Raw genomic sequence first — 25,513 nt, 5'->3', positions numbered from 1 at the left:
CAAGACCATATCTTTCAATGGCGTTATGATTTCCAGCTTAAAGGGATTTCGTCCTTCAAACTATTGAGACATAATCTCTAGAAAATTTCCCAATTTTTTTGATATTTCCAAGCATACTTAAAAGAAGCTCTTCCATTTCTTTTATAGTGTTCTCACAAGGGCTCCATCCTTCGTTTTCTCAATGCGGGATAAAACATAACTCCCTTTATCTAACTTATGTCTCCAATGTGTTATAAAATAAAAGGGACTCTTTTAATTTAAATATTTTCCACAAACTATAGTCTATGCATTAATAAAGTTAAATATTTAAATTTAAATATATAAAATAGCTTTATCAATGCATAACAAATCTTATCAGTGATAAACAAGTCTTCTTGTCGATTTTAAACAATTACCATCGACATATTGTTGCCACTGGATGTCCGCCCATGCCCAAGATGACTTACTATAAATAGTAAGTATGCCCAAAGTTGCCTCAAAACCCCTCAGAAAAACCTGAAACTGAAACTATCTAGGCCAAATGGCCTCTAAGTCCCATTAATGTCTTGGTTAGTCTACAGGACCGTGGGGAAATAGGCTAATGACAACATCATGCTATGAATGCTAAAAAGGGGACATTACATCCATATCAGCATTCGAGATGCAAAGAGATCACCGAGTAAAAGGTAGCAGTTACTACCGAGTTACCTTCCTTACCGAGCATGGTCGGGTTACAGACTCCACCGAGCGAGGTTGGGAGTTACTAAATCTTATATGGTTACTGAGTCACGAAAGACTCCACCAAGCATTCAATGCAAGTGTGGATGACAGTCTGTCAATTTGATCTAACATTCGTACTAGGCATTTATGGCAAAATTTGATAAAAAGAATGAAATCAAAGTCATTTTTTCACTGTGAATTTTCAAGCTATTTGTACAAAGTGATCTTTAAGAAGCATTCAAGCGATTTGAGTGAATTTTTACCAAAAATTTTTGAACTCTCTTAAACCGTACCGAACGAAAATGGCAGCTACCAACAGCAAGGTGAAAAGAGGTTCAGACATGTTGGTTCATGGTGTAGAATGGAAAGCAGTGGATTTCAAGTTAACTCCTATAGTTGCGGAAACCCTAGATCCAAGTGGAGCGTAGTCTCAAATCCCTCCTAAGGTACTGTTGATTAATGATATCTATTCTCATTTCAAATGTGCAATTCAGGATATTGGTACCTTGGAAATGGATGAAACCCTAGAGAAACTATGTGTTAATGGTGTGTTGAAACCTGAACACCAACATCTAGAAGCTAAAGGTTTAACACATATTCCACATATGCCACGAGAATTTCAAATTAAGTGTACAAGATACATCCTTAATCGTGTGCATAATGGTCAGTTTTGGTTGGAGCAACCAATTTTGATCACAAAGAAGATGATCCATGGGATCACCGGTCTCCCCATGTTATCAAAAGCCAAAATGACCAAAACACTAAGTCGGGTTGAACTGGAGAAGAAAACCCTAGCCAAGTGGGATGGAAGAGGAATGAAAATAAGTAGTGTGAGCGACATGGAACTAAAGTTCGGCATTCACATCATCGCACGCAAGATATACAGCTCTAGCAGGTTGAACAGTGTGTCATGTGAAGTTATGGACTTGGCTTACAAGGTGGTCAAGAATAACCTATCTCTTGACCTTGTTGAGTTACTGTTGAATTAGTTCAACAAAAGCATGGAGAGCATTAGAACTTCAAAGAACAATCCATGTAAGTTTGGCTCACTATTGACATGTTTATTTTTCTATGTTCAAATTCTTTCCATCAAAAGGTACTGTTGTTTGGAGGAAAGATGTGCCAATACTTTATTAGATTAATGAATACATTGCTGAAATGGGAGAAAATTATACTAGTATCATGGATAATTATTTTGATGCATTCAAGGAGAAAATGAATAACAGATTCTGAATCCCCAAGAAACTAATTGAGGATTATAAAGATGATGTTTGTTTTATGGTAGATAGTGACAAGGTATATATTTAGGTAATCAGGCCTAGAATTGCATGGGTAAAACCTCTAGGATATGAGGTGAATATTGATGAAACAAAAGACATAATTGAAGCATTGATGAATTAGCCAATTGATCCCAAGGCTGCTTTCTTTGGCACTTGTGATGAGGCAAAGGCTAGAATTGAACTTGAGATCAAGCTTCCTTAGGCAATTAGCAAGGGCAAGAAGAGGATTGCCAAACTGAAAACCTGTTTTACTCTTTTGCTAACTGAGGGAAAAGGTGAGGATGAAGAAGCAGAGGATGAAGAATCAGAGGAAGAGGAGCCATTGAAGAAAAAGGGTAAGGTAATCATTACCAAACTTGCTAGGACATCCACTGCTGTATTCACCAAGAGATCCTCCAGGAAGAAAGCAGATAAAGGAGGAGACATAATTTTTAAGAGGTCTCTACCCACATTTGAGGAAAGAATGGAAGAATTGGAATCAAGTTCTGGAATTACAAACTTCAAGGCATTGAAATATGAGACTAGAATAGCTAATGAGTAGAAATAGATTGAGGACATATTGATAACCAAGATGGGTAAGTGGAAGTACCCACTTGATCAACTTACTCAGCAGATTCCAGATGCATTGATGAACAAAATCAAGCCAAGATGGGAGCATGCAATGCAAACTACAAAAGATATTTATGAGCATACCTTAAGGAAACTTATGCCATTTTTGAATGATAAGGAGATAAAAGAATCTTTGAAGAAAAATGAAGAAAAGTTAACTTTAAGATTCAATACTTGTCTTATTCTATTGAATGAAATAGAGCATGTTGTGAAGAACGCCACAAATACATGGAAGAATATTTATCTTCTTCACAAACCAAGTGATTTTGTTGTAAGTAGAAGTGATAAAGATGATGATGATCAGGAGGAGAAGGATGAAGAGAAAGATGATGAAGAAGTAACTCAGTTTGATAATGTTGATAATGAAGAGGAACAGGAGTAGGAGGCTATCAAGGAAGATACAAGATGTTGAGGAAATCGACCCAGTTAAGATTGCTACAGCGGCTATAGCCTCACTTCCTCACTCTCCTAGCAAAACACTGATAACATCAAGCCCGGAGACAGCCTCAACAGGATTGACTATGACCAGCACTACAAGCACAAACATCCAATTAATCTTTGCACCAGTCTAGCTCCGTACTCCATTGATAATGGTGCCTAACACTTCATCTACTAAGCTGCAAGTTCTACCTTCTACATTAGTTTTGTCTACACTAGGTATTCCTACCACTAGCGTTTCAATGAGTGCAGTATCTATTTTTGCAACAAGTCTTACTATTTCAACAATTGTTTCCATTCCTAGTATGCAAGCAATAAGTGCAAGGATAGTTGAGACCAAGCCTCAACCGAGCACAAATTTTTTGGGTAAAGGCAAAGAAAAGGAAGAGAATATAGATCTTGATGAGGAGATTGTCATTCCTAAATGGGACATCTCAAATCTAAATCCTGATTAGATGCAACAATTTGGTGAACTTCTTCAAAAGAAAGCCAAGCAGCAAAGGCTAAGAGAAGAAAGAAACAAAGAGTTCAAGATCATTGAGGATGCAAAGAACATTCTAGCAGAGGCTCTAGGTATAAAGGTTGATACTTCTCAACCAATTTTGTATCAGTTGGCAGAGGCAGTCTAGAAATACAATGAAGATTTGGATGGATAGGATGAACTATTGCATAAAGCCGAGAAAAGTTAGAGAATAAAGTTTTATAACTTATTGCTCAACAAATTGCCATTCATCAAGTAGAGCTATCTACTATCTTAGGCTCTCTGGAAACCTCTTGCATTAATATATCTTTACTTTTTGGCAAATTATATGACACATCAAGTTTCACAAAAGAAATAAGAGACATTGTAAAAAATTGATGAGGATTTGAAGACAAGTGCACATCAATTACAGCTTGACCCGAGTTCTAGCTTTGCTCATTCAACAAGATCAGATTTCTAATAGATATGTAGGTAGAACTGCTCAGAGAAGAAGCAAGAATCAGATCTACATTGATAAATATTCAAAATATGATTCTCCTTAACATGGATGCACTGCAGAAGCATATTGAACATTCAAAAATGCTCATCCATGACAATAATTTCTCTATTACAGAACACATGATTGAATTATCAGCAGAAGTGCAGGTTGCATTGCACACATGCAGGGTTTTGCAAGAGAATTGGGACAAGACTTTGGCGGTTATCTTGAAGGTACACTTAGATTTCTTGTCTCATTTTGGCATTACTATGCAAAGATTGCATAATTCTTTGACATTAATGTCAAAAAGGGGGAGAAATTATAAGATGATTGAATTAGATGTAAAAAGAAAAAGGGGGAGAAAACTGAAAGGAAATTGTCGGGAAAATGTATATTGTATGTATAGTATACTGTAAATTATGTATGGGGGAGCATTACCATGTACAAAAACATATCTCTTTCAAAACCAATTTTGAAAGATCTCAAAAATAGTATACTCTACCAAGTTGGAGACATTAGGTGATGGATAAAGATGTTAAACATTCTTGAATTCAGTTTTGACTGATAAGTGTTTTTGTCACTAATGCCAAAGGGGGAGATTGTTGACATTCCAGTCATGTTTTTTATTAGTGACATACACTATTCAGATTGTAAGCTTATACCGAGCATATTGTACAGTTAATAGTGTTAACTAAGCATTTCAATTGTTATTGAGCTCTACAGTTGCTACTGAGTCCTATGGACAGATTTAACCAAGCATTTCAGTTGTTACCGAGCTCTATAGTTGCTACCGAGTCCTATGGATAGATTTCAGTTTGCATAGAGCAGTTACTACTAAGGTGATGATCAGCAATGTAAATCGAGCATCTTAGTGTATGTCGAGTTTACCAGTGCAAATCGAGTTGTGCAGTGCTTACTAAGTCCGTAGTTAATGTGATGCGAGTCTAGTGTTAACCGAACTACTCAATGTTAACCAAGTGATTCAGTTTATATCAAGCTCGAGGCAATAGCATTGACCGAGCTATGTGTTGTGAGGTTTTCACACCATCGCCCCAAAATTTTGGGGACCCCCCCTTTTTTAATCGCCTTGGAAAATTTTTGGATTTGTCCAAAAAAATTTGATTCGATTTTTTTTTTTGAAAATTTTACGTATTGGACACCTTCAGGCCAATAGGGAGAGGGGTAGATTTATTTTCACCCGGTTTCAACTTGATTTTCTAGAACAACCAATTTCATCCTTAGGCCGGACAAATTTTTCAAAAGCAACACTTGACAGGATAAAATTGTAAATTTTGTACTTAGAACGATTTGTTTGAAAATTTTAATGCAATTGTATAAATTTGGATAATTTTCAAAAATTAAAATTTTGTTAGATTTCAGTCTTCTGGAAAATCTTAAAATTTTTTTTAGTGAGAAAATTAATTTTGTGAAGATGAAATCAAATTACAAAATCAATTTTAGACTATAGAAATGATTTTATTTTTGTCAAAAATGAAAATTGCTTGGCAAAATCAATTTGAATTGAATTGCAAAAAATTGGCTATAATGGATTAAAATTGCCTTAAAAAATTTTAAGCCTTTAATGAAGCTGGTAATTTAATATTGAAAAATGGCTTTTGGCTAGCCAAAATCCGATTTTAATGACATATTAATTACTAAATCATTATTAAATGGAAACATTTAACATCTCCAAGGCATTATTTACTTTTTTTTTGCAAGTTTGGTCTAATTGGCAATTTTTAAAAGTAAATTTCATCTTGGCAAAGTTAATTTTGGGCTAAGCATTTAATTAGGGACCATGTCTTGTGTTCTAATTTATTTATTTTTGCTCCTAGGGTCCCAATTGGCCAGCTAAGGAGAGTGAGCAAGTTGGGTATAAGAGGAAACTCTTTCCTCTCATTTCCTCCTTCCTCATTCCTCCTCTTTGGTGCTTAGGTGATTTGGCTAAGAGCAGATTTTTCTCTCTACTTTGGTGTTTTCCTAAGGCAGATTGGCATCCCTTGAGCGATTTTTCGTTCAGCTAGGGCAGATGGACATTATGTTGGCAAGTTTTTAAAGACAATTTGGAGCTACTCCCTATGATTGGCGATTTTTAGAGGGCAGATCTGCACTTTTCTTTGGCGACTTTTCAATATCAAAGGGCAGCAAGATCCGTCATACTTAGACACCCTTCATTTTGGCGATTTTCTTAGGGAAAAGTTCTCATGCATGGTGGCTTCCCTAGGGCAGATTGGAAACTTCTCATTGTTGGATGATTTTTGCAAATTCTGACTTTTGCTTGGAAGCTATGATTTTTGCCCTAGTTTGGACAATTTTGTTTGAAGGAGATTATTATGATCAAGGGTCTGATTTTTGGGCAAATGGTGGACAATTCCGAGAGCACTAAATTCTGATTTTTTTCAGCTAGAGCCTCAAGTTTTGCAAGGGGTTTGAAATTTTTGAAGTCTAATCCTAAATTTCAAAAGAAATATCCGGCTATTGGTAGAAGTGACTTTTAATCATTTAGAGTTGAAAGGGGTACTTAAGCTGACTTCCTTCTTTCATTCTTGTCTAGATATTATTTCCCTTGGTTCTTCTTGCATTCATTTTCCACCACTTTACCATCCCATAATAGGGCGACGAGATGGAGGATGGTAGTGCAAGCAAAAATCCTAAGGGAACAAATACTAAGAAAGACAAAGAGGATATGATGTCCAAAACAACTTTCTTCTCGAAAATGAAGCGAATAAACCGATACCAATGTCGGTATAGTAAACATGATACAAGTAAAGGATAGACTAAAGGAAGGTCAATCCCCCTTGGCAAAGAAGATATACAGAAGCAGAATTGTACACGCAACGGTTTTTCCTCCTACATTGCCCTGTCCGGAATTGGTTATGGAGTGTGCATTCAGGTTTGATCTGATCAATAAATCCATCATTTTTAATGAAGGGAAGAGGGTGTTGGCCAATATTGACGGACAAGCAATTGAAGAAACATTTAACATTCCCCAGTACAAGAGTATGACAGTAGTTATGATGGATCAGGTGGCTAAATCATTTCAGGAAAACCAGGAGGCCTATTTCACACATCTAACAGGATTGGCTACACGAGGGAAAGAAAGGCATAACTAAGTCATCAAAGCTTATAGTGGCGGACTTCAAATTAGAATATGAAGATCTCATTGTGCTTCTCAGTCGAATCATGGGCCTAGCTCAAGGTACGCAATTTGAAAACTGGATGTAATTCTTCATTGATGAAATTGAAAAGGGGAAAAGAAGATTTGATTGGGCTAGGATCATAAGTGAGAACCTAGAGTTGCAACTCAGAGCAGTACAAAACCAAAAGCAATTTTATATGGGATCCTATCTATTTTACCTAATTGATAGATTGTATAAGAGTCTTGGACTTAAGGCTTTAAGAGAAGTTGGCAAGGAGCCGAGGCAGTAATTGATGCATGAATGCTATCCAAAGCTTCATTTGCACAACAACAAAGATTACAAAATGTTTTGTGATGCCTTTGCCATGAAGACAGTAAGGGTATTACAAGGGGCACCTGCTAAGAGAATTTCATCAGAAGCAGAAGCAAAGATAAAGAAGTTTGGGAGTTGGTTCATCCAATTTCCGCAATTCACCTACATTAGAGTAGTAGGGAGCATAGTTTGTCCCAAGAGGCTTCCAAGATACCCACCCGACAAGTTAGTTTTGATGGAATTGGCTAGGCAACTTGAGCACTATGATAGAATAATGAGAAATGAAGGTAAGATAGGGATTACCTTCTCAATCGAAATTGGCAATGATAGTTGTCCCAATCAGGCCGCCTTTGCAGCTGCAGAGAAAGAATTGGAATGGTATCATCTAGGGTGGTACAGAGCAAGGCAAGGATTCGATCCTAATGGTCTTATCAAGGTATCTCATGGAAATGCATCCAAGCATGTTCCCACTATTGAGGACTTTTGGGCCAATGCCAAGGATGACTTTCATGTGAGAAAGCTTGCTTTCTCAAGATTGTTAGTGAACATGATGAGAGATATCAAATGGAGAGGCCTTGATATTCCCGAACAACTAGAAGATGATGGAAATGTGTTGAGAGAAGATTATGATACGGTAGAAGGAACAAAGTTGAATCTAGTAGACTGGGATGACCATCAGGATCCTTCCTTGGAGACAGTCACCAAGGCAGTCGATTTGCATACCGAGTCGTGGTATAATGAAAGATTAAGGAGGCTACAAAGACAAAGGATTCCCCTTACCTATGAGAAGTTGAAGCCAAAAGATGGTACAACAGAATTAGTTGGGCAGAAGGGTGGAGGAAGTAGTCGGCAACAGGAAACAGCCAGAGACAAGAAAAGGGCTTTGGAGGTTGAGAAGAGCAAAGAACATCCGAAACCTCTAGCCAAGAGACAACATACAACTCCAAGAGAGAGCATAATTGAGGCTAAAAGTCAAGAGGTCAATTCAAGTGATAAAGGGGCCGCAGTAGAGGTAAGCTCTGATTCATAATTAGGTGGTTACAGTGAGAGCACTGAATACTCCCCTCTCAGAAAACCAACAAGAAGATGATATGGCAGTAACTAGTGGAGAAGAAAATGGGCCAATTGACATTGAGGCAATAAGTTAGGCACTCGAGGCCGTTGGTGATGCTTTGTTAGCCAAACCAAATCCAGATTTGGGGAGATGCACGGCACCACTATGGTTAAGGAAAATGCTCATGCCAAAAGGCGAGGTGGTAACTGCCCAAACAATGGAAGACATCCAAGGATTAAACAAAAAAGGGTGATAGCGAGAACCAAAAGAAAATGATAAAGACAGTGGAAAAGGTAATCAGGAGCGACAATGATGGTCACTGAAAGGTTCAGGTTGCTATACCAACAGTCAATAAGGTAGTGGATGAGATTGCGGCCCAGGAATATGAGATAGTAGAACACAACTTGGGAAGAAACACAGATGATATGGAATGTGAAGAGATTCAGGAAGGTATAGCTTCAATCAGAGAAAGGTTGAGGAAGGCAAATGAAAGGATCGTAAAGTTGGAGGCCAAGAACAAATATTGGAGAGATTGCCAGCCCATCCAACAGTTGCACCAGGAAACCCTTCCTCAAGATAGTGGGAGCAACCTAGAAGAGATAACAGATCAGCTACATGAAGTCAAGGATTGGATCCATGATACAATCCAAGATGGACGAAATTTCTTGCCTTCCATGATCTCGACATTCCAGTCATTAGTGACTGTTAGAGACAAGTTCAGATTATTTGAAGGAGAGTGGAAGGATTTCCTTCCCATCAAAGATTTAGCTATTCCCAGGCTACAGGCATTCATTGGGCTACCAGAGGCATATTTGGAGAAGGCCAAGTTGGTTGATGAGAGAGGATTGAGTACGGTTGAATCTTGGTTTGTTGCATTGACTACCAAATTTAGAGCACTTGAAGAGATACAAAAGGTAGTTGCACAACACAGCCCAAGCGTCAACACTTCCATTTCAACCATGATGAGCGACGTCGTGATGGCGCTTGATTTTGAAGACATTAGAGAAGAGGATATCAATGAGACAAGACTTGGATCGAGATTGGATGAGCTAGGAAAGGTTGCTATCAAGAAAAAACATTTGAACACCCTTTCCTCCCTAAATGCTTTCATTGGATTTGCAAAAGAGTATGAAAAGGATCATGAGAAGACACTACAAGCAGCAAACAACATGATGAAATCAGCGGAGCTCAAGATAAAGTACACACCTTGTCCTCCCATGGAAGAAATCAATGAAAGGCTAGCTAGGTTCATTGCCTTAGCTAAAAGAATGAAACAAAAAGGGAGAGTTATATTAGAAGATCATTTGATGTAAGCCCAAGTGGAAATTCTCTTTCTTCTAGGATAGGACAAGTGCCTAATTGTGATTGGCCACTATTTTGGTGCCTTCTCATTGGTTGCCACTTTTACACTTTTTTCATTGGTCCATTGGCGAGGTGTCTTCTCATTGGCTGATGGGGTGGCAACCCTAATTAGGGTTTTTAAGATTCAATCTGGATCGTCGGTTTTGCCTCTTTATCTCTATCATCGATTGTACATTTTGGCCTCTATATAAGGCCATTTGCTCTCATTTGTAAGGGTCGGAGAAAATTGTTGCAAAGATAATGCAAAAATTTGCTATTTCTTTCTCATTGTTGTGACTTGCATGGTGATTAAGAGCCTTTCGTATTATTGTATGGTTTCTACTTCCAAATAGTTAGAGTAAATTTCTTTCAAACTTGTTGAAGCAAATTTCATTTTAGGTTGCTAAGTAAGATTAAAGTAGATGGATAGTTGCATAGTAGCATTAGCAGATGTTTGATAGGGATCAATAGTAGACCACTAGCATCCTAGCGGCTTGTTGGGCAGCCTTGTGTGGTAAACTAGTTTATTTTTCCTTTGAATCATTGCATCTGTGAAGGTGGAGCCATTGGTTAACTTTCATTAGATTTGATCCCAGTCCATTTGCTAGTCTTCCATCCACAGGAGTAGGAGTAGGATAGCAAGAAGTTTAGGACTTAGAATTTAGGAGAAGAGAGTTAGAAAGATACCAGCCATAGAACCATTCACCCCCCCCACCATCACTTTCTCACCAACATCATCTAACATTCACACTAAACCACCATCTCCATCATCCCACCAAAGTCCAAGTCATCCTCAACAATTTGCATAAGGCTGCCTATGTGATTACTAGCAAATCACATTGATAAACTGAGCGAGTATCCACAAGTGTAAGGAACATTGGAGTTATTCTCTTATCCCATGAGCATTGACTTTTCAAGAGAGGAATTGTATGTTTGATACTCCATATTGCATATTCAATTACTAATATGTTATGGAGTGATACAAAACTCACATCAACACTATGCAATGTGAATAAGTGATTCAGTTTATATGCCAAGTTTCATAGTATTCGCTGAGTGACCAATGCAGATTGAGTTCAAGACTACTTGGAAGTGATTAGAATGGACCGAGCTTCTATGTCTATTGAGTGCATGATGATGCCAACCATTGACAGTGGATGTCGAGTATTACAACCTCACCGAGTCAATCTTCAGAACCCGAGTTTCTACACTTTGGCCGACTTTGTAATATTTGTGTAAACTTGTATTATGACCGACTTTTTAATTATGTAATTGGATTGATATATATGGAATCTATTGTATCACATCAAAAGAATTGAAGTGAAGTAATGTAATCATAAAATAAGAGTAGAAGAGTGAATTACAAAGGCTACAACAGTATAAGGAGCAGCAAAAATTCATCTATCATAGCAAGGTGATTTGTACACTTAGAGGAATCTCATTCAGCAAACCAAGTTGCAGATCAGAGATCAACTATTGTTTCATCCTAATAGGTGGATCAATCAAATCCTTTAACAAGGTAGACCTAACAGTCTTATGTAAATCTCTTTACCTATTGTGTACTTTATTGTATTTTTGTAAATCCTTTTGCAAGGTGGACCTAGCAGTCCTTATTGCTCCTAATAGGGATCATTGTAAGCCTTAACATGCCAACTTTATACTACAGTACTAAAGCTTGTGGGTATTATCCCCACCCCAGTTTTACTTTCTATTTGGAAGGTTTCTAGGTCACCAAATCGTGTGTTAAAAGTGTTGTGTATGCTTTCATGTTTTCAGTTTCTCATGCATGTAGTTAGATCAGAATATACATAAGGATTAATTTCTATTCAAGGATAAAAGTTTTATAAGTTATTGATTCACCCCTCCCCTCTCAGTAACTTAGCTTGTCATAATATTTCCAACAACCCCACCTTAAAAAAGACTTGTCCACAACCATTGGACTGCTTTGATCTTGCCAACATGTTTTTTCAATTGATGCAACATCTAGTGGCTCCATCCCTTTTCTTGAAGACTTCAATAGTTGGTGAGTGGAATGTCCCTTCACTAGGTGGCCTAAAGATCTTGGCTAAGACATCTTTTAGTCTTGTGACGGAGTAGAAGTGTCTGAATATATAAGTGGTCCAAATTGTGGACTTTTTTTGCTTTCTGATCTTGGTTTTGTCATAAGCTGATTGGAGTTGCTTGAAATTTTATCCTCCATTAGCCTATGGAACCTTTATTTCTAATTTTGCATGTTGAATTGGAAGGTTTGTTGCTCAAAATCTTGATTAAAGCTACCTATTTGTACATCAACAACCCCTACTTTTAAAATATGAAAGTGACTTTTAGAGGAATAATCTTCCATGGTAAGGGTGAGCTCAAGGGGTTATAGTATTGTAGATTATGGATGTCCCATTCATCAATTGATTTTTTTTTGTATTGTTACTTATAAGTAGTGGTGATCAAATCTTGATTGATGAAATTGTGAGTTGATCCACTATCTAGTAGGAATCTTACCTCTTTACCATCTAGGTTACCTCTGACTTGGAAGGTGTATTCAGATTATCCTTCTAGGGAAGCGAAAAATCCTTCTCTCTTTGGGTTTGTTGAGGACCTACCTTCTGAATCAAAGTCATTGATAGTACTATTAATGTCTTCATCATCATCATTGTTAGGTCTTCAATATAGTGAATTTGGCCCTTGCCTTGCAACCATGTCCAAGTACTCATGGCTCTTTGCAAGTAAAGTATAGTTTTGGTCTCCTCATTAACCTCCTTGTTTAAACATCAAACCTAAGTTTTGGGCTAGTTTCTCTGCTAGCTGCATTGAATGCCTTGGGAGTGATACTTCTTTAGGCAAGGGTTTGTTTTTGGTCGGGCCTAAGTCCATGTGCCTTGCCTTTTTGATAGAATCTTGTAATGAATTAGAGGGTCTCGTAACCCATCCATAAAGAGTACAATCAAGTGACTCTCCAATAAATGTACAACAAAAACTGAGATCCTTTGAAACTCTATGATGTATTCCTCAATCAACCTCTTATGTCTAATTTGAGTCAATTCTTTAAAGTGTAGCTCTGGATCTTTGTTGTTGACTTATTATATTAACCTTTATGTAAATTCTATGTAAGAGGTTATCTTAAAATGTCCCATAGGTGACATCCAGTGATACCACCATTTATGTGCCACCCCACAAGGTGAAGGGCTGTATATTTGATGGCTTTCTCTTCTTTCGTTGGGTTCAATTGGAAGTAGTTGTCAATTTTTTGAACCCAAGTCCTAGCCATTGTTTTTGCTGACCCATCAAAGTATATTAAATGCAAATATGATAGATGGTTATAGAAGACAAAGTTTTCCATTCCTTACCAACTTTATTTAAAATGAATGCACTTGTTAAAAGTTTGGAGACATCACATATGTTTTATGTTAGTTTGTTTTGTTTGAGTTCAACAAACCTCAACTATAATATTAAAGGATTATTCAAAGATAGGTTTTACTTTTGTAATAAAGTCACCTTAGCAACCTAGTGAGTTTAGTAGTTTTAGTTTTCTATCTTAAGCATTTAGGTGAGCCATGCAATTTTTATCCTTTCGCATGCTTATTTTGTTTCATCCTCCAAAATCAATACAAGGAGATGTAGGGATAAACCTCATTGCAATTGGTATCTTTATATCTGATAGAATAGTGATATTGTATGTTCTGTTGGTTTTTACGACAAATACACTTTCTATATTTAAGTTGATAATAAAGACACCTAAAACCCTCATTCCTTACCTTTATTTGGGTTGGATACTAACCAATGTCAACCTAGGCTCTATTGTGCCCTTAGCTGACTACAATAATATAATGTCCCCATTATTGATCTCTTTGGCATTGTAGTTAGCTTCGATTTTCTTGTTTGCAATGAGTTCAATTGGTCTAGAGGATTGCCATGCCACTTTCCAAAGTAAACTTCAGCTTTTGGTGGGATCTCCAAGATTTTTGAAGAGAGTGCCTATTAATAGAAAGTCATCTAGTGAGACTTAATTATTCATTATTCTGAATTCATCATCAGTATCACTCCAAAAAATAGTCAAATTCTGATGCCAATGTCTTTTTACACTTCGCAAAACTTAGGGGAATTATTGGCTATAACTTAATTGTTTAACCAGAGTTAATTTGATCAAAATAATTTAAACATTACCTTAGTGTAATAACTCATTGGATAGAGGATGAAAATTGTGAATCGTGTATGCACAAAATAGGGAACTTGCCTATCAAAGTTATCATTGTTTTAATAATAGGGTCTTTTGGACCAAAAAGGAGATTTTGTTGGAAAAGTTATTTTAAAAAAGAGTCTTAGAGAAAGCTTGGTGGGAAAAGTATATGAGGGGGTTCAGGGAGCTCATTTGTATTGTGCAAATCTTTTTTTTCCTCTCTGTTGAAACCCTTGTGGTTCTATAGGATTGGACTTGGTTCATCTCAGCCTTATTGGGGATGAAAGCACTCTAGAGAATATTAATTTTGATGGTGAAAAATTCCTTCCTGGTTGAGATTTATTCGTTGCTTTATGTGATGCTGGAACCATTTTATTTGTATTGGGGCATTAGAAGTCATGTATATCTGTCCCGAGACTATTAGCTACATGTGGAGTTGAACCTAGTGATTTGGACGGCAGAAAAAGACACTTCCAGGCATAGATTTCAGTCCATACCAGTTGCCTCCTGCTGTCTAATTTTAAGCTTCATTGGAGTCATTTGAATGCTAGTTGGGTGATTTCAAGGCATAAATGGAGGATTTATTTTTTTATTTCAGTTACTACAGGCTGTGGATGCAGTGTGGATATAAAAAAGTTTCAAGGTTCCCCGAAGGATCTATTTGTGTGGTTAGAAATGAGCTCAAACGTTTCCATGTATTCTGTAGCAGGTTTATAATGCAATATCTCTGTAATCTCGTTAACGAACTACAGATTTCTGTTCAAAAAATATATAATAGCATAGGATGTTTTGGTAGATCAAATTTATATTTTATTTGAACTATTATTGTGGTAAGAAATCAGTATACATAGATACACACAACTCTGCAGACAAATATTTTTGTCAAGCGCAGAAACAAGCAAACTGTTGCTATGGTATCTGCAATTTAAAATTGAAAAGAAAGTGCAAAAACCAAATAAATATTTTTTGTGGGGTGGATTTGACATTGGGACTCTGCAAAGAGTACTTTCTTGTCTTCTCTCTTTGCAAAGCTTATCAAATGCATTCCCTACCTGACATTCCATATGGTGCTAGTCTAGAAGAAAATAACAAGAACAGAGACACATGAAAATATAGCTCCTTTGTTTTGTAGGCACCATTGAATGGGTTTATTAAGATTTCTATGACTTGTTTTGTTAAGATGGTTAGTGTATAAAAAAGTGTTGAAACACCTTTTCATGCATAAATGGCAGGACATCAACGAGGATGATTGACGGCAAGATATTTTTTTATTGGTGGAACAATGCCATCAGCGAGCTTACTTTTGTTTTTCCAGGTATTTATTCACCACGTATTTTTCTTCAATATGTTCAAACTTTTTAATCATTCATAAGCATTTTCCTTCCGTCAAGAATTTAATCATAATACCTTATAATTTACTATTTGACATGTACAAGAAAAGGATATATTTTGGACTTAAACTACAAATCAGTAGCGGGTACCCTCTTCAGTTTTATGCACACACTGATTTGATTTGTTTTACCATAACCCTAAACATATTCCCATTGAAGCATCTATTGTGCAGCATGGATTTTTTTATAAAAATGCATGTACCAAATATTAATGGTAACTGACAATTGGCAACCATGATTATCACTTGTAAGCTTCAAGATGATCGCTCATGTAAATTTCAAGGATAAGCATAAATGGTCTCTATTTAAATAAAATAGTTCTCATAAGGTGTAGTTGCATGGTAGCTGAAATCAAGTGGGGAAGAAAAGTCTCAAGAGCTCTTTTAATAACAACCATTTTTTTCTAGATTGTTTGTTTACATTCTCTTTAATAAAATGGAGTCAATGTGTACCAGATCTTGAGTTTGGCAGGTATCGACTGAAAAAGTCAGCATATATGGAAGAAACCTCCATGTTAAGATCACTTTTACTGTAGATTCTTGGATTAGTAGAAAAAGAGGGATATTTAGAGATGATGATGGACTGCCAATGTTTAATATTTCTAGTCCACTTTGGACTGGATACAAATAATAGAGCAGGGGTAATATTTTCTTAGAATAAATAACATTGACTAAGTGATATAGGAGCATCCAGTGGTGTAAGGGCAATCCTGTATCACCCCAAAATATGCTTAGTGTCAGTTTTTGTTTAATGTGTTTGTATTTTTAGATACCCATTCGGGCCAAATAGAGGATCCAACTCTCATAGTTCCACTAGTAGATTTTTGGGTTAGTATTTTTGAGCACCTCGAGATATGTGTCAGTGTAGAAAATGGGTTATTTTGTAATTAAGCCATAATTATGATGATTCAGAGGGTGTGAGTTGGAGGGATGATTGTACTTGTAATTTCAAGCACTCCAAAAAATAATCAAGTTAAAAGGCTTTAGGGTGTGAAAGTTATTGCAGTTTTAAGTTGTTTGGAGACCTGAGAACACTTCAAAGTCAGATTCGAGGCACTAAATGGCCCTGCACATGACCAAAAATGCCGGATGAGAAAATAACATCTATAGGCATATAGAGCACTCAGAGAGCTTTTCGGAAATGTAAATGGTTCATCAATCGGAGCCACAGATCAAAAGTTATGCCTTCCAAAAGTTGGACCACCATTTCTGGATTCTTCTAATTTTGCATCAACTTCTGACGTGTCTTCTAGAACCTTCTGCTTTAGCGGTGGATGCTAAATGACATATTCTAAAATGTATTCCTAATCCTAAACCTGATTCAGGTTACTTAAGGTCATTTCTTGCATTGTAAGGGCAGTTTTTGTGGAGTTTGAGAGAAGGTACTATGGGAAGGGTTTTTCTCCAGAATCTAATTATGTTGCAAGCCCATAGGGCATATAGTTGAGTCTTTTTTTGCTGTAATGAATGTACTTGGATATCATTTTTGATAATAAAAGCCTTGTTTCCTATTGTGTTCATTTTGCTTAGGTTGTGCCCTCATCAAGTGGTATCAAAGCGGGAGTTCCTGAGTGTGTAGACAGAGCGTCGACTGTGAAGCAATTTGCACTAGGACTGTGTGGTTGTGGGTTTTGAGATAGTGAGAAGATGCCTCCATGAAGAAAGCGTGGTGGAAGGGATGGAGGTGTTCCCTTTGAGGTTAGAGCCCTCCAAAGACAAGTTCAGGCATTGCAAGAGAAGATCCGTAGAGGGATGAATCTTGTTGTAAGGGATGAAAGTGAGGTGGAAGATGAATTAGGAAATGTTGTGCTGGAAGGAGAAGAAGGAGAAGTCCTGAACCAAGCGAAGGAGAATCTTTTTAGGGCCAAAGCTAGGCAAAAATATCTAAACTCGATGTCAACATGTTCTCGGAAAATCTAAACCCGAGTGAGTTGATCGACTGGACCAATGAGCTAGAGGAGTATTTTGAGTATGAGGACATTGAGGACCCTTATAGGGTTAAGTTTGTCAAGGCCAAACTAAAGGGCCATGCCAAAATCTAGTGACGAGATTCGGTTAGAGAGGAATAGAAAAGGGAAGGAGAAAATCACAAGATGGGATCGCATGGTGGAGAAACTAAAGAAGCAGTTCATTCTTGTTGACTACAAACTTGATTTGTTCAAGAAGATGTAAGGGTTAAAGCAAGTGGGAAAACCTATCTAGGAATATACAAAGGAGTTTTTCTGAGTCCTTATTAGGACAGGTCATGCAAAAGAAAACAAGGAGAAGGTCGCATGTTACCTTAATGGGTTAAGACCTAGCATTTAGGAGAAGCTAAGTCTGGTTAGAATGACTAGCATTGAAGAGGCATACCAATTTGCCTTGCGAGTTGAGGAGAAGCTAAACAAAAAGTTTAATGGAAAGAAAAGAAGGCGTGGTCAAGGAGGAAGGGGTGGTGGTAGGTCTTTTGGAGGCCAAAATCAGGACTAGAAGAAAAATGAAGATGTGGGCACTGGCCAAAACCAAAGGTATGAGGGTTTCAACCGCTCCCATGATTAAAACTTTGGAGACCAAAGAGGAAGAGGTAGAGTATGTGGACAAGGTTCAAGAAGAGGAGGCTTCTGTGGCACATGTTTTCACTGCAACAAAGAAGGCCATTGAGCCTATGAATGCCCTCAACACCAAGGAAGGACAAATAGGAGAGTTGGTCAAGCAAGGGTTGCTCATGTGAATGATGATGCTAAGTCATTGCATTCAGAAGATGTAGAAAGAGGAGAGGTTTTGGTTAATAAAAGGGTCTTGCTGAGTGGTGAGACTGAACCTAGGCAAAGGAGGAGTTTGTTTCATACTAGGTGCAAGTGTGAGGGTAAATGTTGTGATGTGATCATTGATGGTGGGAGCACTGACAAGTTGGTGTCAGAGGAGATGGTCTCAAAGATAAAGCTCAAGAGGGAGAAACACCCCCATCCATATCGGATTGCCTAGGTGCAAGATGATCATAAGGTCCTGGTTAGTGAACAATGTTTGGTGAAGTTCAAGATTGGGAGTTACCATGACAAGGTTCTCTGTGACACCATATTGATGGATGTATGCTATTTTTTGTTGGGAAGGTCGTGGTAGTATGATAGGTGTGCTATACATGATGGTCGTGCAAACACCTATTCTCCAATGAAGGAAGGAGTTCGTCACAAGTTGAAGCCCTTGATAAAGGAAGATGAAAAAGTATACAATAGTACTAGGGTATGTCTTGTTGATGGAAGAATTTTTTCGGATGGCATAAAACATCAACATATGTGTTATTCTTTAATTCCTAGAAAGGATAAGGAAGGTAGTAATGAAATTCCAATTGAAGTCTTAGGTCTATTAAGTGAGTATGAACATATCATACTTGTTAATGTCCCAAAAGGGTTGCTGCCAATAAGGAAAATTAGTCATCAAATAGATCTAGTCCTTGGAGCTAGTTTTTCTAACAAGGGTGCACATAGGATGACTCTTGAGACTGAGGAGTTGAAATAAACAAGTTTAGGAGTTGTTGAGGAAAGGTCTGATTCAAGAGAGCTTGAGTTCATGTGCAGTACTTTTAGTACTGGCACCAAAGAAGGATGGAGAGGAGGATGTGTACAAACTCTCGGGCTATAAACAAGATAACCTATCAAGTACCGGTTTCCTTTGCCAAGGATGGATGATCTTATGGATTGCTTAAGTGGAGCTCAGTACTTCACAAAGATAGATCTCAAGAGTGGCTATCACCAGATACGGATAAGAGAGAGAGATGAGTGGAAGATTGCATTCAAGACCAAGGAGGGTCTATATTAGTTAGTCATGCCCTTTGGACTGACCAATGCGCGAGCACCTTCATGTGGCTTATGAATGAGGTACTAAAGAAATTTCTAGGCATTTTTTTTACTGTCTATTAGGAAGATATTTTGATTTTAAGTAAGTTTGTGAATGAACATTTTTTGCACATTCGTAGTGTCTTTGAGAGGTTTAGGGAAGAGAAATTGTTGGTTAATTTGAAGAAGTGTAGCTTTGTCAAAAAGGAGTTAGTCTATTTGGGTTTTTTTGTATCAGTTGAAGATCTCAAAATGGACACAAAGAAGGTGAGGGCCATCCTGGAATGGCCTACTCCAAGGTCTGCCACTGAGGTGAGGTTATTCCATGGTTAGGCTAGTTATTATAGGAAGTTCATCAGTAGTAATTGTGCACCCCTTATTGAAACATTGAGACGGTGTGATGTTCTCGTTATAAAATAAATTATTAATCAAGCTATTGTTAATGGGCCGATTGATTTAATATATCTCAGACTTATTTTTGTTTTGTTTTCGTAGTTTTTGTGTAGCTGTTGGCTATCTTTGTACACCCTTTAAAAGTTTTCCCCCACAGGTATTTAAGCACGGCTTGTAGGTAGTCGTACATATGCAATTTTGGTTGTTTTTTTGTATTGCAAATTCCACTTGGGATTCTCTGTTGTTCGACATTTCGGAAGTAAAAGATCTTCCCTACTTGGCTATTCCGGTTTCGGTGGGATTCAACCCTCACCCTATTCTGTCGCCTGCATTTTTCGCTCGGATCTGGCAAATTGGAGCACCATCTTTTGGCATATATTAATTGAAGGATTATTCGTGTTCGATCTCTATTATTGTTTGGTGTTGTTTCATAAATTCGGATCTATAAGTTTTGCATGAATGATCATTCCCTCCCGTCGTACCCCTCGCTTGAAACACATCTATCCGAACATCTATACTACCTTGTGTTTCTCCATTTTTCCCTCACCGTATGGCCTTGTCTATATACACCCCTGTATGGCCTCCCTACATCATCTGTACGACCCTTTCTGCGTACCTTATGGTCAGCCCTACATACTTTACTACCATTTATGCACACCATACGACCTCTTTAGATACCGTACAGCCATCCTTGGAGACTATACGACTAGTTCATAATATCATAAGTCATCTTCCTTGCTCATCGTACACTGCACATTGTATGGTTTCTATCCTCCTTGGGTAACCGTACAGAGCCCTTCTCACATCCATACTGCTACCAACAGTCCGTACGACTTTTGTAATAGCATCATCGGGTGAAGTTCTTCGACAACTGATAGAGGAGGATTGTTTTCCAAAGGAGACGTAGGACACAAGAGCATTACAGAGGGGATAGAAAGGAGTTCAAATGGACTGCAGGAGCTGCACAGAGTTTTGAGTTGCTGAAGAAGGTGACAGAGCAACCTATGTCGACACTTCCTGATTTTAACAAAGTGTTCGAGGTGGATTGTGATGCTAGTGGTAGTGCCATTGGAATTGTATTGAGCTAGGAAGGTAAGCCTATTGCATATTTAATGAGAAATTTTTTGTGTAGCTGTCGGCTATCTTTTTACTCTTGGAAAGTTTTCCTCAACGGGTATTTAAGCACGGCTTGTAGGTAGTCATAGGTATGCAATTTGGATTATTTCTTTGTACTACAAATTCTAGTTGGGATTCTCTGTTTTTCACCATTTCGGAAGTGAAAGATCTTCCCTACTTGGCTATTCCGGTTTCGGTGGGATTTAACCCTAACCCTATTCTGTTGCCTGCATTTTTCACTCGAATCTGGCAAATCGGAGCACCATCTTTTGGCATATATTAATTGAAGGATTATTTGTGTTTGATCTCTATTATTGTTTGGTGTTGTTTCATAAATTTGGATCTATAAGTTTTGCATGAATGATTGTTCCCTCCAGTTGTACTCCCCGCTCCAAACATGTCTTCTATATCACAGACTTACCCATATGAACATCTGTACTGCCTTGTGTTTCTCCATTTTTCCCTCACTGTGTGGCCTTGTCTATATACACCCTTGTACGACCTCCCTACATCATCTGTTTCATGTTGATGTTTTCTGCTTCTAGATTTTGAACTCATTGAGCAAGTTTTCAAATGATGTGATCTTGAGAGGTTCTTCTATAGATTAGTGGAGAGGCAACTCAAGGTTATTTACCAATTTTTTGACTTTGGTATCTCTCAATGAATCTTCATTAACTAGGATCATGAACTTTTAAACATATCAAAAAGTCACTTTGAAGAAGTCCTTATCTTTAAGTTTCAGAAGATACATCTCAATATATCAAGATACATCTCAATATATCAAGATACATCTCAATATATCATACTTTCAAATGGTAGTACAACACATTGGCTTGTGTTCTGTATGAATATTGCATCCCACCCTCCTGTTTGTAGGGGAGCATTATGGGATGCACAATTTTATCTGATCTTGAGAACAGTGCATTCAACTTCATTTCTAGGACACTCTTTCATTCATTTATCAAACCTGTTGTCCATTATGTTTCAAAATGAAAATTATGAAATTCTCATCTTGGATGTATGGACTCTAGAGTGGTCTCATATTGAAAGATTACTATCTATCATATAGTGTTTTCTTAGTATTATGTAGGCAGATATTAGATTAGCATTTAAGAGTTGTTGAGTACTTGTGCATCCAAGTCTGAGTAAGGGTGTTTGAATCTGGGGTTATAGCATACAAATATGGAACAGGGTTCTTTTGAATTAATGATTCTCTAGTCTCAGATGTTAGGGATTGTTCTTCCTCAGATCCGTTTTCTCAACTATTTGTGGAAATACTTTGATCCCATTAAGGATTAGTTGCCAGGACCTTATTGGCTGAGGACATTTGCATGATGATATTTTATATTGTTCACTTGGTGTTAACTACTACCCCATTCAGGTAACAAATTGTTCAAGTACATATATATAAAGTCCCATGTATCCACTGAATATACATACCTTTAGTATGAGTCTTGATCAATTGGTTTAAGTCTTGCTTATGTTTTCTTTAATGGGTTCAAGAAACTAGATATCTTGTATTTGTATCATACAATCGTAGTCTTCTAAACAGATTACTATAAAAAATGCTAAGATCTATGTTAAAAAAATGAGTTAGTTTTTGTTTTACCGTGTTTCCAGTAATGCTTCCTATTTCAACTGAATTAAAAAGATATGAACAACGGTAATTTTCCATCAGGTCACACATACCAAACTTTGGAAAGAAAGATTTATTAAAGCAAGTATTTATTATCAAGATAATTAACAAGTGCATTGAAGGTAAATGATGAAAATGAATATTGAATATAATTCTGATTAAAAACCAGTGGTACAAACCAATGGTGACTAATGTACAATTCGGATCTACTGATTTCATTATAATTGTAGGAACATGTTTCAGTCATTGAACAGTGGCTTGTAAATGGAAAACACTATGCTCGAACGAGGTACTCAGGATTTCCTTTACTAGTCATCTTTTATTGCATGAATCATATTTTACAATTACAGTTTGATATTTGACTCTGATTTGAGTGTATTTTGTGTCCGTGGCATTCCAATTTTTCTTACGCATTTGCAGTGAAGAATGGCTAAAAAATATGGACAAGAATATAAAATTTATCTATCCAATTTTGATTGATACATATGGTGCGGACTCAGCTAAAAAGTGGATGGTCTACTGGCGAACATTTTTCATTGCAGTTGCAGAACTTTTTGGATACAATGATGGAGAAGAGTGGATGGTTTCCCATTTTCTTTTTAAAAAGAAGTGAGGATTTGGTTATCTTGATATCCACATCAAGTCAGAATTCATATGAAAAGAGAACTAAGATCTATCAACCCTAAGATCTCAGATGGTAGGAGGAACGTTACTGAATTTCACCTTGGATGTTGGGTTTTAATGAATTTTCTATTTAGTCAATCTTAAATATAAAATTAGTTTCTGCAATTCTTAAAAGCACATTTATATGGTATACAAATGCAAAATAGTAAGCCAAGGAAAGCAATAAAGAGTGCCAAACTATAAGTATCTAATGACTTACTTTATTGGAATAAATTGTTCACATTTTTTATTACCAGCTTCAAGGATAGAGAGTTTTCATACCAGATGGAAGGCCCTATTAAGCAGTGATAAAAAAAAATGTGAACATGGTAGATGTAAATGAACAAGAATGCTCAAGCGATTGTAGACATGCATATTTACAAGCGAACCTTTTAGCATGTTATTAGTACTCTTCTTGTAGAAAATGGCAATGCAATTTAAGTGTAAGTGTCAAGGACTGTGCAGTATTATGAGTTGTATGTAGGTGCTCACTGATATGAAGGGCAATTGAAATGAAATGTTTGATCCTAACAGAGTTACAAAGAAATTCCATTGGTAAGTGAATAGGTACTTGCCAATTCATTAATAGTCATTGGAGTGAAAACTTGTAGTCATGGTCGAAGTGTCAATTGATGATCATCGAAGTATGCAACTGAATACGTAAATACATGCAATGGAATTCAATTGCAACAGAAAAACAACATAACATTTTCATTTGTTCACAACCATGAAATGCATTATAACATGCTGCAATGGGCTTACAATGTGGGGCCTCTTCCTTCAAAGATAGATGGGCACAAATATGTGTGAAATATGAGTTCTACATAAATGATTTACAATGACTTCAATTTTTTATCTACCTTTTATGTAATAATGGTTGAGCTTGTTGGACCTAGAACTCAACTAATTTGAAATGATGATTGAGTGATGATTAGATAGTAAGCCTTAGCCTTTTGAATGATCTATGTTGGCTACGAGGTGGTCTAAAACTTGATGTTAGATGCAAGATGTATCTTGGTAGCAATTAGGTAGGAACCTTTTAGAATGACTGCAGTAAAGACTAGCATTTTCTCTCATTGTAGTTAAAATCAGGGACTTCCTTAGAAGTAATGAACTTAGAAATATGATTGGTGTTGCCAAGAATTTTGTGGAGTTATTGCATGGTCAAAAACTTGGCAAAATGATATGTGTTTCTTTGTTATTGAGTTTTGAACTCTAATATTCTTGAGTGGTGACAGCTAGAAGTTTGATTGGTTGTGTGATGACTAGAACATTATTGTAAACTTCAAAAGTATTTATACATGTTGGATGCTCCTTTATCACACAAATAGGGTAATTATAAAATTGAGTCCCTCAATTTCCAGTAGCCTAACAGATACTAAAATAGTCTACCTTAGCCTTAGCAATCCAAGATGGTTCTTTAATTGGTCTTCCATATATTTAGCTAGATGTTCTTTACACTGCTTGTTTCTTGTACTTCTGCCAATTCTATTAATGAAATCTCTTCAATCTCCTTGTGTTTTGTTGTAGTATTTGCTTTTCCCACATTAGCTATGTACTATTGTTTCTCGATTCTTTTTCCATGATAATGAAAAAAAACTACATTATTGAACACTAGTGATACTTGTAGCTTCAAGCAACTCTACCTCAGATACATTATTGGAATCGAATTGTTTAATGATTTTAGATGGCCCAAATATATTCATCTTTAGTTTGTATGTTCCAATCAAAACATTTCTTTTCCTAGATATATCATTCTTAATTTCCTATTACAAACTCCTTTTGTCTTATTTTCTTATCAGACTTCTAATATCTACACTTAATTTTCTCCAAATGGTCATCAGTATTCTCTTGTATTCTTTTCACATGCTCTATAGATCCTTATGAAATGCTATAGTTGTTTTATATTTATATTATTGCTTATCAACTCTAAACCATTCCTTGAAGTGCTACTACAAATCGTGTTCACTGAATTGTTTTTGAATATAAAAGAAGCAAGTGGGTGTTGGCCCGCAGTACATAATGAGCTAGAGTATTAACAACACAAATAATGTACAGTAATAACAACTAGCACATTGTCAACAATTTTTTAATTGTTCGTGTTCACCAAATTGTTTTGCATACAATTTGATTGCATTAATGCCATATCTCAATTCACTATATTTTTATGTAAAACGTCTTAAAAGGAATTCTTAAAATTATGTTGACCACTTCTATTTGTTCATTTATCTCTAAGTGTTATGATGAATTAATTTAATTTTTTATCCCATTTTCAATGATATTTTCTAAAACCATCCAACAAAATTGGTATCCTTGTCTAAATCCAAACTGTGTAGTCTCACAAGTTCTTTAAAAAATAAGTTGACCATATGTACTACATTTATTTTCTTGCATGTTATGGAATGTGTTATTTAGAAAGTCTATTAACTACCACATATATGGAATCATGACCTTGTTGAGTCCATAACCCTATAGCTTCTTTGGAATTGGTAACAATTTG

The 25,513-nt window shown here is 36.7% G+C and overlaps 1 pseudogene across 1 annotated transcript in view; it reads left to right on the top strand.

Moving 5' to 3' along the window:
- Positions 1 to 23,798, top strand: part of LOC149538524 ((S)-coclaurine N-methyltransferase-like) — a 111,921-nt pseudogene extending 88,123 nt beyond the window's left edge. The window contains exons 6-8 of the transcript XR_016356073.1: positions 15,236 to 15,318; positions 22,581 to 22,639; positions 22,771 to 23,798. The product of XR_016356073.1 is annotated as a (S)-coclaurine N-methyltransferase-like (transcript). The remainder of the gene's footprint in view (positions 1 to 15,235; positions 15,319 to 22,580; positions 22,640 to 22,770) is intronic.
- Positions 23,799 to 25,513: the final 1,715 nt, after the last annotated feature.

The sequence above is a fragment of the Cupressus sempervirens genome, chromosome 9, assembly GCF_028749045.1.
Source record: "Cupressus sempervirens isolate cs-2001-9-10 chromosome 9, ASM2874904v1, whole genome shotgun sequence".
In the NCBI taxonomy this organism is placed as follows: domain Eukaryota; kingdom Viridiplantae; phylum Streptophyta; class Pinopsida; order Cupressales; family Cupressaceae; genus Cupressus; species Cupressus sempervirens.
This window is presented reverse-complemented; position numbering and strand designations above follow the sequence as displayed.